Consider the following 10,557-nt stretch of genomic DNA (forward strand, 5'->3'; position numbering starts at 1 on the left):
GAATCTAACTAAAAGAAGAAATAATGCAAAAAAGTAATAGAGGAGATATGGAAGAAGTAGAACCTTGAGAAGTGTAAAAGAACAAGGTAGAATTTTCTTTTGTGAAGATGAGAGAGAGATAGAAGAGATGTAGGGCCACCGAAAATGGTAGGGGTTGCCGGTGAGTAGCCGGAGATGGTGGTGGTAGATTGTGGAAGAGGGAGAAGAGAAGAGAGGTGATGGAGAAGGAAGAAGGAGAAAGAAGATAAGAAAAGAGGTAAGAAATGGGGATAGAACAGGGCGCGCAGCTTTAAAACTAATTCGCGCAACCCGCGCACACGCGCATGGTGCGCTGGCGCGTCGGTAAGGGCAAAGCGAAGGACGCGTACGCGTCCTGAGTGTGCACGCGTGAGGTCAGTTGTGCCCCTGGCATGGAGTTGGCACCAAGTAGGCTCAACTCTCGGGTGAGTTGTATCAGGGTGGTCATGCAGCACAGGCGCGCGGACGCGCACAGTGCGCAGACGCGTGCCTGATTGGATTGGCGACCGGCGCGGACGCGCCAAGTACGCCGATGCGTGGGTGTTGGCACATAATAGGCATACTCATGGCACAACTCTCTGGTTTTTTGTACCAGAGAGGTCAGATTGCACCATCGGCGCGCGCGCGCACAGTGCGCTTGCGCGTCGATGGGTAAATTACAAAGGGCGCGCAGGCGGCAAGCACGCGGACGCGTGGGTGCTTGGCGCGAGATGGGCACAAAGTGGGCATGACTCTCGGGTTTTTGGCCCAGGAGTTAGAATTGCACCACCGGCGCGTACGCGGGCACGCGGATGCCCTTCTTTGCTTTTTCTTCTCTTTTTTTTTCCACAACATATAAAGAGATATTCTAACACATTCTTGGCAGGTGTTTAAGCTAGTAGGCAAGAAAACACTTATAATTTCATGTACCATTCAAGACAAAGCGTTTTCTCTAACTTCAATGATTTATCCATACCCAAAATGATGAAAACTACATGAACATCCTATCTATCCAACAAGAACAATAAAGCTAGCAATCCTATGCAATCAACAACATCAAGAAGTCACAAAATATACAAAAATCTAGAGCTAAAAGCAAGAATATCTACTCAAAGAAGATCTTACCACGGTGGGGTGCCTCCCACCAAGCACTTTTCTTTAACGTCTTTAAGTTGGACGGTCAGTCGCTCAAGTTTCTCCTTCCCTAGGTGCATCCGCCAATAGGAACACCTCTAGCTTTTTTGGGAGCTTGTAGCCATGATACTTCTTCACTCTATGTCCATTCACCTTGAAAGTTGCTTCACTTTTAGGATCAAACAACTCCACCACTCCATAGGGCTTTATCTCCTTCACCTTGAAAGGTCCTTCCCATCTAGAGCGGAGCTTGCCAGGCATGAATCTAAGCCTCGAGTTGTAGAGGAGAACCTCATCACCTTCTCGGAAATCCTTTTTCCGGATGTGATGGTCATGAAATGCTTTAGTCTTTTCCTTGTAGATCCGGACATTCTCATATGATTCGATCCTCAAACACTCGAGCTCCTCTAGCTGTAACTTCCTGGCTTCACCCGCCTTGGCTAAATCCATGTTGCATTGCTTTACCGCCCAATAGGCTCTGTTCTGAGGGATGTTTGGCGACAAGGCGACCGACCTCTTCAGGTCAGAATATCCAACCTCTTCTCAAAGAGCTCAGCCAAAATGCCAGAAAAGCCCAATAAAGGGCCCAGATAGAGGAGCACGACCCAAATCCAAAGGCAGCCCAAGCCTATAGAGATAAGGGCGGTTCCCTTAAAGATAAGATGACTTCACTCAAATATAAGATAAGATAAGATAACTATCTTATCTCTAGAAAGGTCATCCTCTACTATTATAAATACACTGGAGCACCAAGGTATAACTCATACTCTGATTCCACAAAAAAACCTGCTCAATACCCTTGCTAACTTAAGCATCGGAGTCCCTTGCAGGTGCCACCACCTTCCGGTGACAAAGGATCAGCATCACCAAGTCCAACAAGTCAGACGCAGCGGCTCCAGCCACCATCCACAAGTGGGACACATTAGCACCAACCAACACAGAAGATCTCATCCGAGATCAACCTACAGTTTCAGGTAACCCTCAGAACAGGCTCTATGCTCAATCTCCACCGGAAGGTGGCATGCCTTACCATAGACGATCCGGAAGGGACTCATCCCCAACGGAGTCTTGTAGGCCGTTCTATACGCCCATAGTGCATCTCCTAACCGGAGGCTCCAATCCCTCCTTTGTGGATTGACCACTTTCTCCAAGATTCTCTTAATCTCCCGGTTGGACACTTCCGCTTCCGTTGGTCTGTGGGTGATAAGCAGTGGCAACCTTATGCGACAATCCATAGCGCTTGAGCAATGCCTCTACTTTTCTGTTGCAAAAGTGGGAACCTTGGTCACTCACGATTGCTCGTGGCAACCCATAATAGCATACAATGTTATTTCTAATAAAAGAAAAGACGGTATTGGCGTCGTCAAGGTGGGTAGGTATTCCTTCCACCCACTTTGACACGTAGTCAACCGCTAACAGGATGTACAAATACCCGCTAGAGTTGGGAAATGGTCCCATAAAGTCAATACCCCATACATCAAATATCTCACAGAACAATATAGGTTACTGAGGCATCTCATCCCTTTAGGATGTGTTTCCTGACTTCTGACACTGATGGCAAGACACACAGAACCGGCTAGCATCCTTGAATAAGGTTGGCCACTAGAATCCACAATCCAACACCTTTTTAGCGGTCCTTTGTGGGCCAAAGTGGCCGCCATATTCAGACGAATGGCAAGCTTCAAGAATGGGTTGGATTTCAGATTCTGGGACACATCTTCGAATTACTTGGTCCACTCCCCTCTTCCATAAGTGAGGGTCATCCCAAATATAGTATTTGGAATCACTCCTCAACTCATCCCTTTGGTGTTTAGAAAAGTTGGGAGGGAAGAGTTTTGCAACCAAGTAGTTCGCCATTGGGGCAAACCAAGGAAAGCTATCCGACACAGCATGCAAACTATCCAATGGGAATGAGTCATTGATCGAAAATGGGTCAAATTTTAAATTCTCAATGCGGCTTAAATGATCCACAACCAGGTTTTGAGACCCACTCCGGTCCCTAATTTCAATGTCGAATTCTCGCAAAAGCAAGATCCAACGTATGAGTCTAGGCTTTGACTCATTATTTGTCAATAAGTACTTTAAAGTTGTATGATCCGTGTATACCACTATCTTTGATGCTAGCAAATAAGATCTGAATTTATCTAAAGCATGAACAATAGCTAGGAGTTCCTTTTCAGTAGTGGTATAGTTGGATTATGCTGCATCCAGTGTTTTAGAAGAGTAAGCAATGATATAAGGGAGTTTACCATCGCACTGTGCAAGCGCGGCACCTACAGCTTGGTTTGACGCATCGCACATTATCTCAAATGGCAACGTCCAGTTGGGGCCTCGCACAATCGGTGCCGTGGTAAGAACTCTCCTTAGCTCTTCAAAAGCTTTCACACATTCACTGTCAAACTCAAAGTCCACATCTTTTTGGAGTAGGCGCGACAATGGCAAAGAAATCTTGCTGAAATCTTTGATAAAGCGCCTATAGAATCCTGCATGTCCTAAAAACGAGCGGACCTCCCTCACAGATGAGGGGTGAGGTAAACTGGCGATAACATCGACCTTGGTCGGGTCTACAGAAATGCTTTCATGAGATACTACATGTGTCTTACCATAAAGTGACATTTTTCAAAGTTTAAGACAAGGTTAGTATCAAAACATCTAGCTAAGACCTTGGCCAAGTTCTCTAAGCAACAATCAAATGAAGTTCCATAAACACTTAAGTCATCCATAAAGACTTCCAGACAATTCTCCATTAGATCAGAAAAGACACTCGTCATACACCGCTGAAAAGTAGCAGGTGCATTACATAACCCAAATGGCATCCTTTTATAGGCAAAGGTGCCAAAAGGGCAAGTGAATGTGGTCTTTTCCTAATCTTCAGGAGCAATGTGAATCTGGAAGTAACCAGTGAATCCATCAAGAAAACAATAATGGGATTTACCCGCCAAACGGTCCAACATCTGATCGATAAAGGGCAAAGGGTAGTGGTCCTTTCTTGTAGCGGCGTTCAATCTTCTATAGTTGATGCACACGCGCCACGCATTTTGTACTCTCTTGTGACCACTTCACCATCATCCTTTTCAACCACAGTGATGCCCGATTTCTTGGGAACAACCTGGATCGGGCTCACCCATTCACTATCAGAAATTGGGTATATGATACCCGCATCGAGTAGCCTAGTGACCTCCTTCTTTACCACATCAAGGATGGTCGAGTTGAGCCTCCTTTGTGGTTGCCTAACCGGCCTAGCTCCCTATTGGAGAAATATACGATGCATGCACTTGCGAGGGTCAATCCCCACAATATCAGCTAGGCTCCAACCAATTGCCTTCTTGTACCTTCTCAGAACATCTAGGAGCTTTTCTTCTTCTTCACTCGAAAGCTCACTAGCAATAATGACCGGAAACTCTTGGTTGTTCTCTAAGAAAGCATACTTCAAATGAGATGGAAGAGGTTTTAGTTCACTCTTTGCCTCAAGCTGAGGTTCCTTTTCATCAAGCTCATGGAGTTCATTCTCAACAATTTTCTCATGTTCATCCTCTTGGTCATCCGTCTCTTCAACAATAGGGTAGCATATGTTGTTGTGGTCTTCTTCTTGCACTTCCACTACCACTTCATCAATTACATCACATCAGAGAACAGAATGCTCTTCAGGAGGATTCTTCATGGCTTCATCCAAATTGAACTTGATAGTTTTGTCTCCAACCTCAAAGGAATATGTGCCGGTAAAGGCATCTAACTTGAATTTAGAGGTCTTAAGGAAGGGTCTACCAAGTAGAACGGAGGATGAGCTTCTATTTTCTGTTGGGGGCATTTCAAGGATGTAAAAGTCAACCGAAAAAACCAAATCCTCGATCGCCACAAGTACGTCTTCGGCTATTCCTATCACCGTGATCACACTTTTATCGGCTAAGGCAAACTTCGCCGCCGACTTCTTTAAAGGAGCTAAATTCAACCGCGCAAAAATGGATAATGGCACGATGCTTACACAAGCTCCTAGATCACACATACAGTCATGAAAAGTGCGCCCACCAATACAACAAGACACCAAACAAGGTCCAGGGTCACCACATTTCTTTGGAATAGGCTCCATCAAGGAAGAAATTGAACTACCCAAGGATAATGTCTCCAATTCTTCTATCATATCCTTGTGTGTACACAAGTCTTTCAAAAATTTTGCATACTTTGGAATTTGTTGAATGGCATCAAGAAGTGGCATGGTTACCTCAACCTTTGATAAACCCATATTTCAGGAGTTCTTTTGTGCTTAATTTGAGTGATTTATACAATCTTTCACCTACTTATTCACATTAATTGCATGGTTTTACTTTCCCTTCCTTATTATGTCATATTGTGAAAAACATGTTTCCTAAGCTTTAAAAAATTAATTATTTTAATTACCTTTATTTCCATTCGATGCCGTGATTAGTGTGTTGTGTAGTTTCAGATTTTCTAAGGCAGAATGACTTAAAGGACGGAAAAGGAAACATACATGGCCTACCTGCTCAAGAGCCTATCAAGCACTTGAGAGATTTCCAGGCAGCCTATTCTACTGTCAGGCGTGATGGTACTGATGAAACTTCAATTTTGCTGAAAGCTTTCCCATTTTCTCTTGAGGGAAAAGCAAGAGAGTGGTACTACACTCAACCTCTAGCAAATGTATCCAACTGGGATACACTCAGAAAGGAGTTTTTGGAGAAATTCTTTCCATCTGAAGTTACTGATAAACTGAGGAAGGATATTTCCACAATTGTTCAGGATGACAATGAGACTCTCTTTGAATACTGGGAGCGCTTCAATAATCTTCTGGAAGCATGCCCCCATCACATGATTGACAAGATAGTGTTACTCAGCTATATCACACAGGGCATGAGGCCCCAAGATAAGACCACATTGGAAAGTGCTAGCAATGGGTCTATGAAGAAGTACAAGACCACTGATGAGGCTTGGCAATTGATCAGTGATTTAGCTGAATCTACTAGGAACCACAGGCAAAAGCAAAAGCCGTTGCAGAAGTATCCTCTAACAGAGAGACTGCGGCTCTAGCTCAGAGTATATATGAGATGACCAACTTGCTGAAGCAGATGCAATTGAATCAACAATAAGCTCAGCAAGCTCAGCAACCTCCTCCACCACAGCAAAACCAACAACTAGTCCCACAGAGAGTTTGCAGAATCTGTGCTGATTATAGCCATTATACTGATGAATGCCCGCAGCTCCAACAAGAAGACAACATGATGGCATCCACTCATAACTTCTATGACCGCCCCAACCAAGGGTATAATCAAAGTGGAAATAATAACCATGGATGGCAGGACAATTCTAATCAGAATTGGAGGGACAACAATAACAGTGGAGGCAGAGATAATCACGGAAATCAGAGGTGGAATAATAATAACAACAGGCAGCAGAATCAACCTTACAGAGCACCTCACCTGAGGTAAAACCAAGGACCACAGAATAATCAACAGCAGACCTCTCAATTTACTCATTCTTCTTTATCTCCTAATGAAGAGCTACTACAATCTTTTGAGCGAAGACAACATACCATGGAAAGTAACATCATGAATAGTATTAATACCAGTTTGAATGGTCTCACCTCTACTTTGCAAGCTCTTATGTCATAGATTGGATCAACGCAAAATTCCAGTAATCAACCTTCAAGCTCCACTGGAATCCCCTCTCAACCATTACCCAATCCAAAGGGAGGCATTAATGCCATCACCCTAAGGTCTGGAACCACACTGTAGGAGAAGAATCAGGAGGAACCAAGCCCACCAGAACACACCTCAGCTGAAGAGGTAGTAGAAATAGAAGATGTTGAAGAGGAAGAGGACATGCAGGACATAGCTGAAGAAGAAATAGCTCAACCACAGGAAGAAGCACCAAAAGGCGCAGACACCATAGAAAACACTACTCCTATTCCATTTCCACAACTTGCAAGGAAGCTCAGAAAGCAGCTGGAACCCGACCCCAAAATGGTAGAAATATTCAAAAAGGTTGAGGTAATTGTTCCTCTTTTTTATGTTATTCAGCAGGTACCTAAATATGAAAAGTTTCTAAAAGACTTATGTATCCATAAAGACAAAATTAATGAATTAGAAACTATTCCTTTAGGTAGTTCTATATCTGCTTTAATGGGAGGATTACCTGAAAAATGTAGTGATCCAGGTCCTTGTATAGTTAGCTGTACTATTGGTGCTGTAGTAATTTATGATTGCATGTGTGATTTAGGAGCATGTGTCAGTATAATGCCTTTGTCAATATATGATATTTTGAGGCTCCCTCCCTTAAAAAGGTCGGCAGCTCATTTTGTATTAGCAGATAAAAGCATTATTACAGTGGCTGGAGTTGCTGAAGATGTTTTGGTGAACATTAAAGGGCTTACATTTTCCACTGATTTTTATATCTTGGAGATGCGCCCATAATGATTCAGATAAGCCATCATCAATCCTACTTGGAAGACCATTCCTGAAGACATCAAAATTCAAATTGGATGCCTTTTCAGGAACATACTCCTTTGAAATAAATGGCCGTATAGTAATCTTCAATCTGAATGGAGTCGTTGACAACCCTCTAGAAGATCGTTCTATCTTTCAGTGTGATGTCATAGATGAAAGTGTAGCTGAAGTTCACAAGAAAGAGTTAGAAGAGAGGCACACTAGACAAGGTCCAAGTATGGGGACCCTCTTAACTGACAATGAGGGCACTTCGTCATTTTCACAAGCTCCAGATAATCCAGAGCCTACCCATGATCAAAAGTTAGAATTGAAACCCCTTTCTCCACATCTCAAATATGCTTATCTTGAAGATGAGCAGAGGTTTCCAGTTATCATTGCAAAGGAACTTACTTCTCAACAAAAAGAGCAGTTACTTGATGTGCTGAGAAAGCATAAGAAGGCAATTGGGTGGAGCTTGGCAGACATAGTAGGCATCAACCCTCAAGTATGTGAGCACAGAATATTTTTAGAAGATGGAGCAAGACCTATCCATCAACCCCAAAGAAGATTGAATCCCACGATCTTAGAAGTTGTCAAAAAGGAAGTGACCAGACTATTGGAAGCCGGTATCATATATCCCATTTCAGACAGTGAATGGGTAAGCCCAGTACAAGTGGTGTCCAAGAAGTCTGGAGTCACTACAGTGAAGAATGAGCATGGAGAGCTCATAGCAACTAGAGTTTAGAATGCTTGGAGAGTCTGCATTGATTACAGGCGTCTCAACCAAGCTACCCGTAAGGATCGCTACCCACTTCCATTCTTTGATCAAATGCTGGATCGCCTGTCAGGTAAATCACATTATTGCTTTTTAGATGGTTACACAGGTTATTTCCAGATTCATATAGCTCCTGAGGATCAGGAAAAGACTACTTTTACATGTCCTTTTGGGGCTTATGCTTACAAGAGTATGCCCTTTGGCTTGTGCAATGCACCAGCTACTTTCCAAAGGTGCATGATGAGTCTGTTCTCTGATCTTATTGAGGACTGTATGGAAGTTTTTATGGACGATTTTAGCGTTTATGGTGATTCTTTTAGCCTTTGCTTAGATGGATTATCTAGAGTATTAGATAGATGTGTTAATACAAACCTTGTATTAAATTTCGAAAAATGTCACTTTATGGTAAAACAAGGAATTGTATTAGGACATGTGGTATCTAATAATGGCATTTCTGTAGACCCAGCAAAGGTGAATGTTATTTCTAGTTTACCTTACCCCTCTTCTGTGAGGGAAGTCCGTTCGTTCCTTGGCCATGCAGGTTTTTACAGGAGATTTATTAAGGACTTTAGTAAGGTTGCACTTCCCTTATCTAGATTACTGCAGAAGGATATTGAGTTCGAGTTCAGTGAGGATTGCAAACAAGCATTTGATAAGCTGAAGACTGCTCTGACTCAAGCTCCAATTGTGAGAGGACCAGACTAGAGCCAGCCGTTTGAAATCATGTGCAATGCTTCCAACCATGCAGTAGGAGCAGCGCTGGCTCAGCGTGAAGGTAAGGATCCTTTCATTATTGCTTATGCGTCTAAGACTTTAGACACTACCCAGTCCAACTATACTACTACTGAGAAAGAGCTTCTTGCTATTGTTTTTGCTCTGGATAAATTCCGAGCTTATTTACTTAGTACTAAAGTAGTAGTGTATTCGGACCATGCAGCTTTAAAGTATCTATTAGCTAAAAAAGAATCCAAACCAAGACTCATACGTTGGATACTGCTGTTACAAGAATTTGATTTAGAAATAAAGGATAGGAGTGGTAATCAGAATTTAGTGGCAGACCGCTTGAGTCGCCTTGAGCATATTAAGGACGATTCTACTCCTATAGATGATAATTTTCCTTTTGATAACCTGCAAGCAGTATCTGAGGTAGTCCCTTGGTATGCACCTGTTGCTAATTATTTAGTTAGTCGCACATTTCCTCCAAATTTTTCTAAGCATCAAAGAGACAAGCTGAAAAGCGAGTCTAAATATTATATATGGGATGACCCATATTTATGGAGATGTGGCGCTGATCAAGTAATTAGACGTTGTGTGTCTCAATCAGAATTCCAGTCCATTTTAGAGGCATGTAACTCATCTGAGAGTGGAGGACATTTTGGTCCTCAAAGAACAGCTAGAAAGATCTTAGACTGTGGATTCTGGTGGCCTACTCTTTTTAGAGACGCTGCTGAGTTTTGTAAATCTTGTCTCCCATGCCAGAAACTTGGTAATATATCCAGGAGGGATGAGATGCCTCAACAAATTATGCTTTTCTGTGAAATTTTTTATGTTTGGGGCATTGACTTCATGGGTCCATTTCCAAATTCTAATGGATATTTTTATATATTGTTAGCTGTGGATTATGTTTCCAAATGGGTGGAAGCAATTCCTACCCGTACTGATGATACTAACGCTGTTGTTTCCTTTGTGAGAAACCATATTATATGTCGCTTCGGATCACCACGAGCAATCGTGAGCGATCAAGGCACCCATTTTTGTAACAGGAGACTAACAGGATTAATGAAGAAGCATGGGATAATTCATAAAGTTGCAACAGCTTACCATCCCTAAACTAATGGGCAAGCCGAGGTGTTAAACAGAGAAATTAAGCGTATCTTGCAAAAGATAGTAAAGCCTCATAGAAAAGACTGGAGCACCAGGCTACAAGATGCACTCTGGGCATATAGAACAGCATACAAGACACCCATTGGGATGAGCCCTTTCCGCTTGGTTTATGGAAAAGCTTGTCATCTCCCAGTTGAAGTAGAACACAGAGCTTTTTGGGCAGTTAAGGAGTGCAACATGGGAATTGAGAAAGCCGGAGCTGAAAGGAAGTTGCAACTGCAGGAACTGGAGAGCCTTCGCCTAGAAGCTTATGAAAACTCCAGAATATACAAGGAAAAGATGAAGGCTGTACATGATCAGAACATCAAGAAGAAAGAGTTCCAACCTGGGGAT

At 42.8% G+C, this 10,557-nt stretch overlaps 1 non-coding gene across 1 annotated transcript; it reads right to left on the minus strand.

Annotated features, from left to right (window-relative positions):
- Nucleotides 1-5,850: 5,850 nt before the first annotated feature.
- LOC112781168 (small nucleolar RNA R71) lies at nt 5,851-5,958 on the minus strand. Its single transcript, XR_003191961.1, has one exon. It is a non-coding gene; the product is annotated as a small nucleolar RNA R71 (small nucleolar RNA).
- Between the last annotated feature and the right edge of the window lie 4,599 nt (nt 5,959-10,557).

Source organism: Arachis hypogaea, chromosome 19 (assembly GCF_003086295.3).
Source record: "Arachis hypogaea cultivar Tifrunner chromosome 19, arahy.Tifrunner.gnm2.J5K5, whole genome shotgun sequence".
Taxonomy (NCBI): domain Eukaryota; kingdom Viridiplantae; phylum Streptophyta; class Magnoliopsida; order Fabales; family Fabaceae; genus Arachis; species Arachis hypogaea.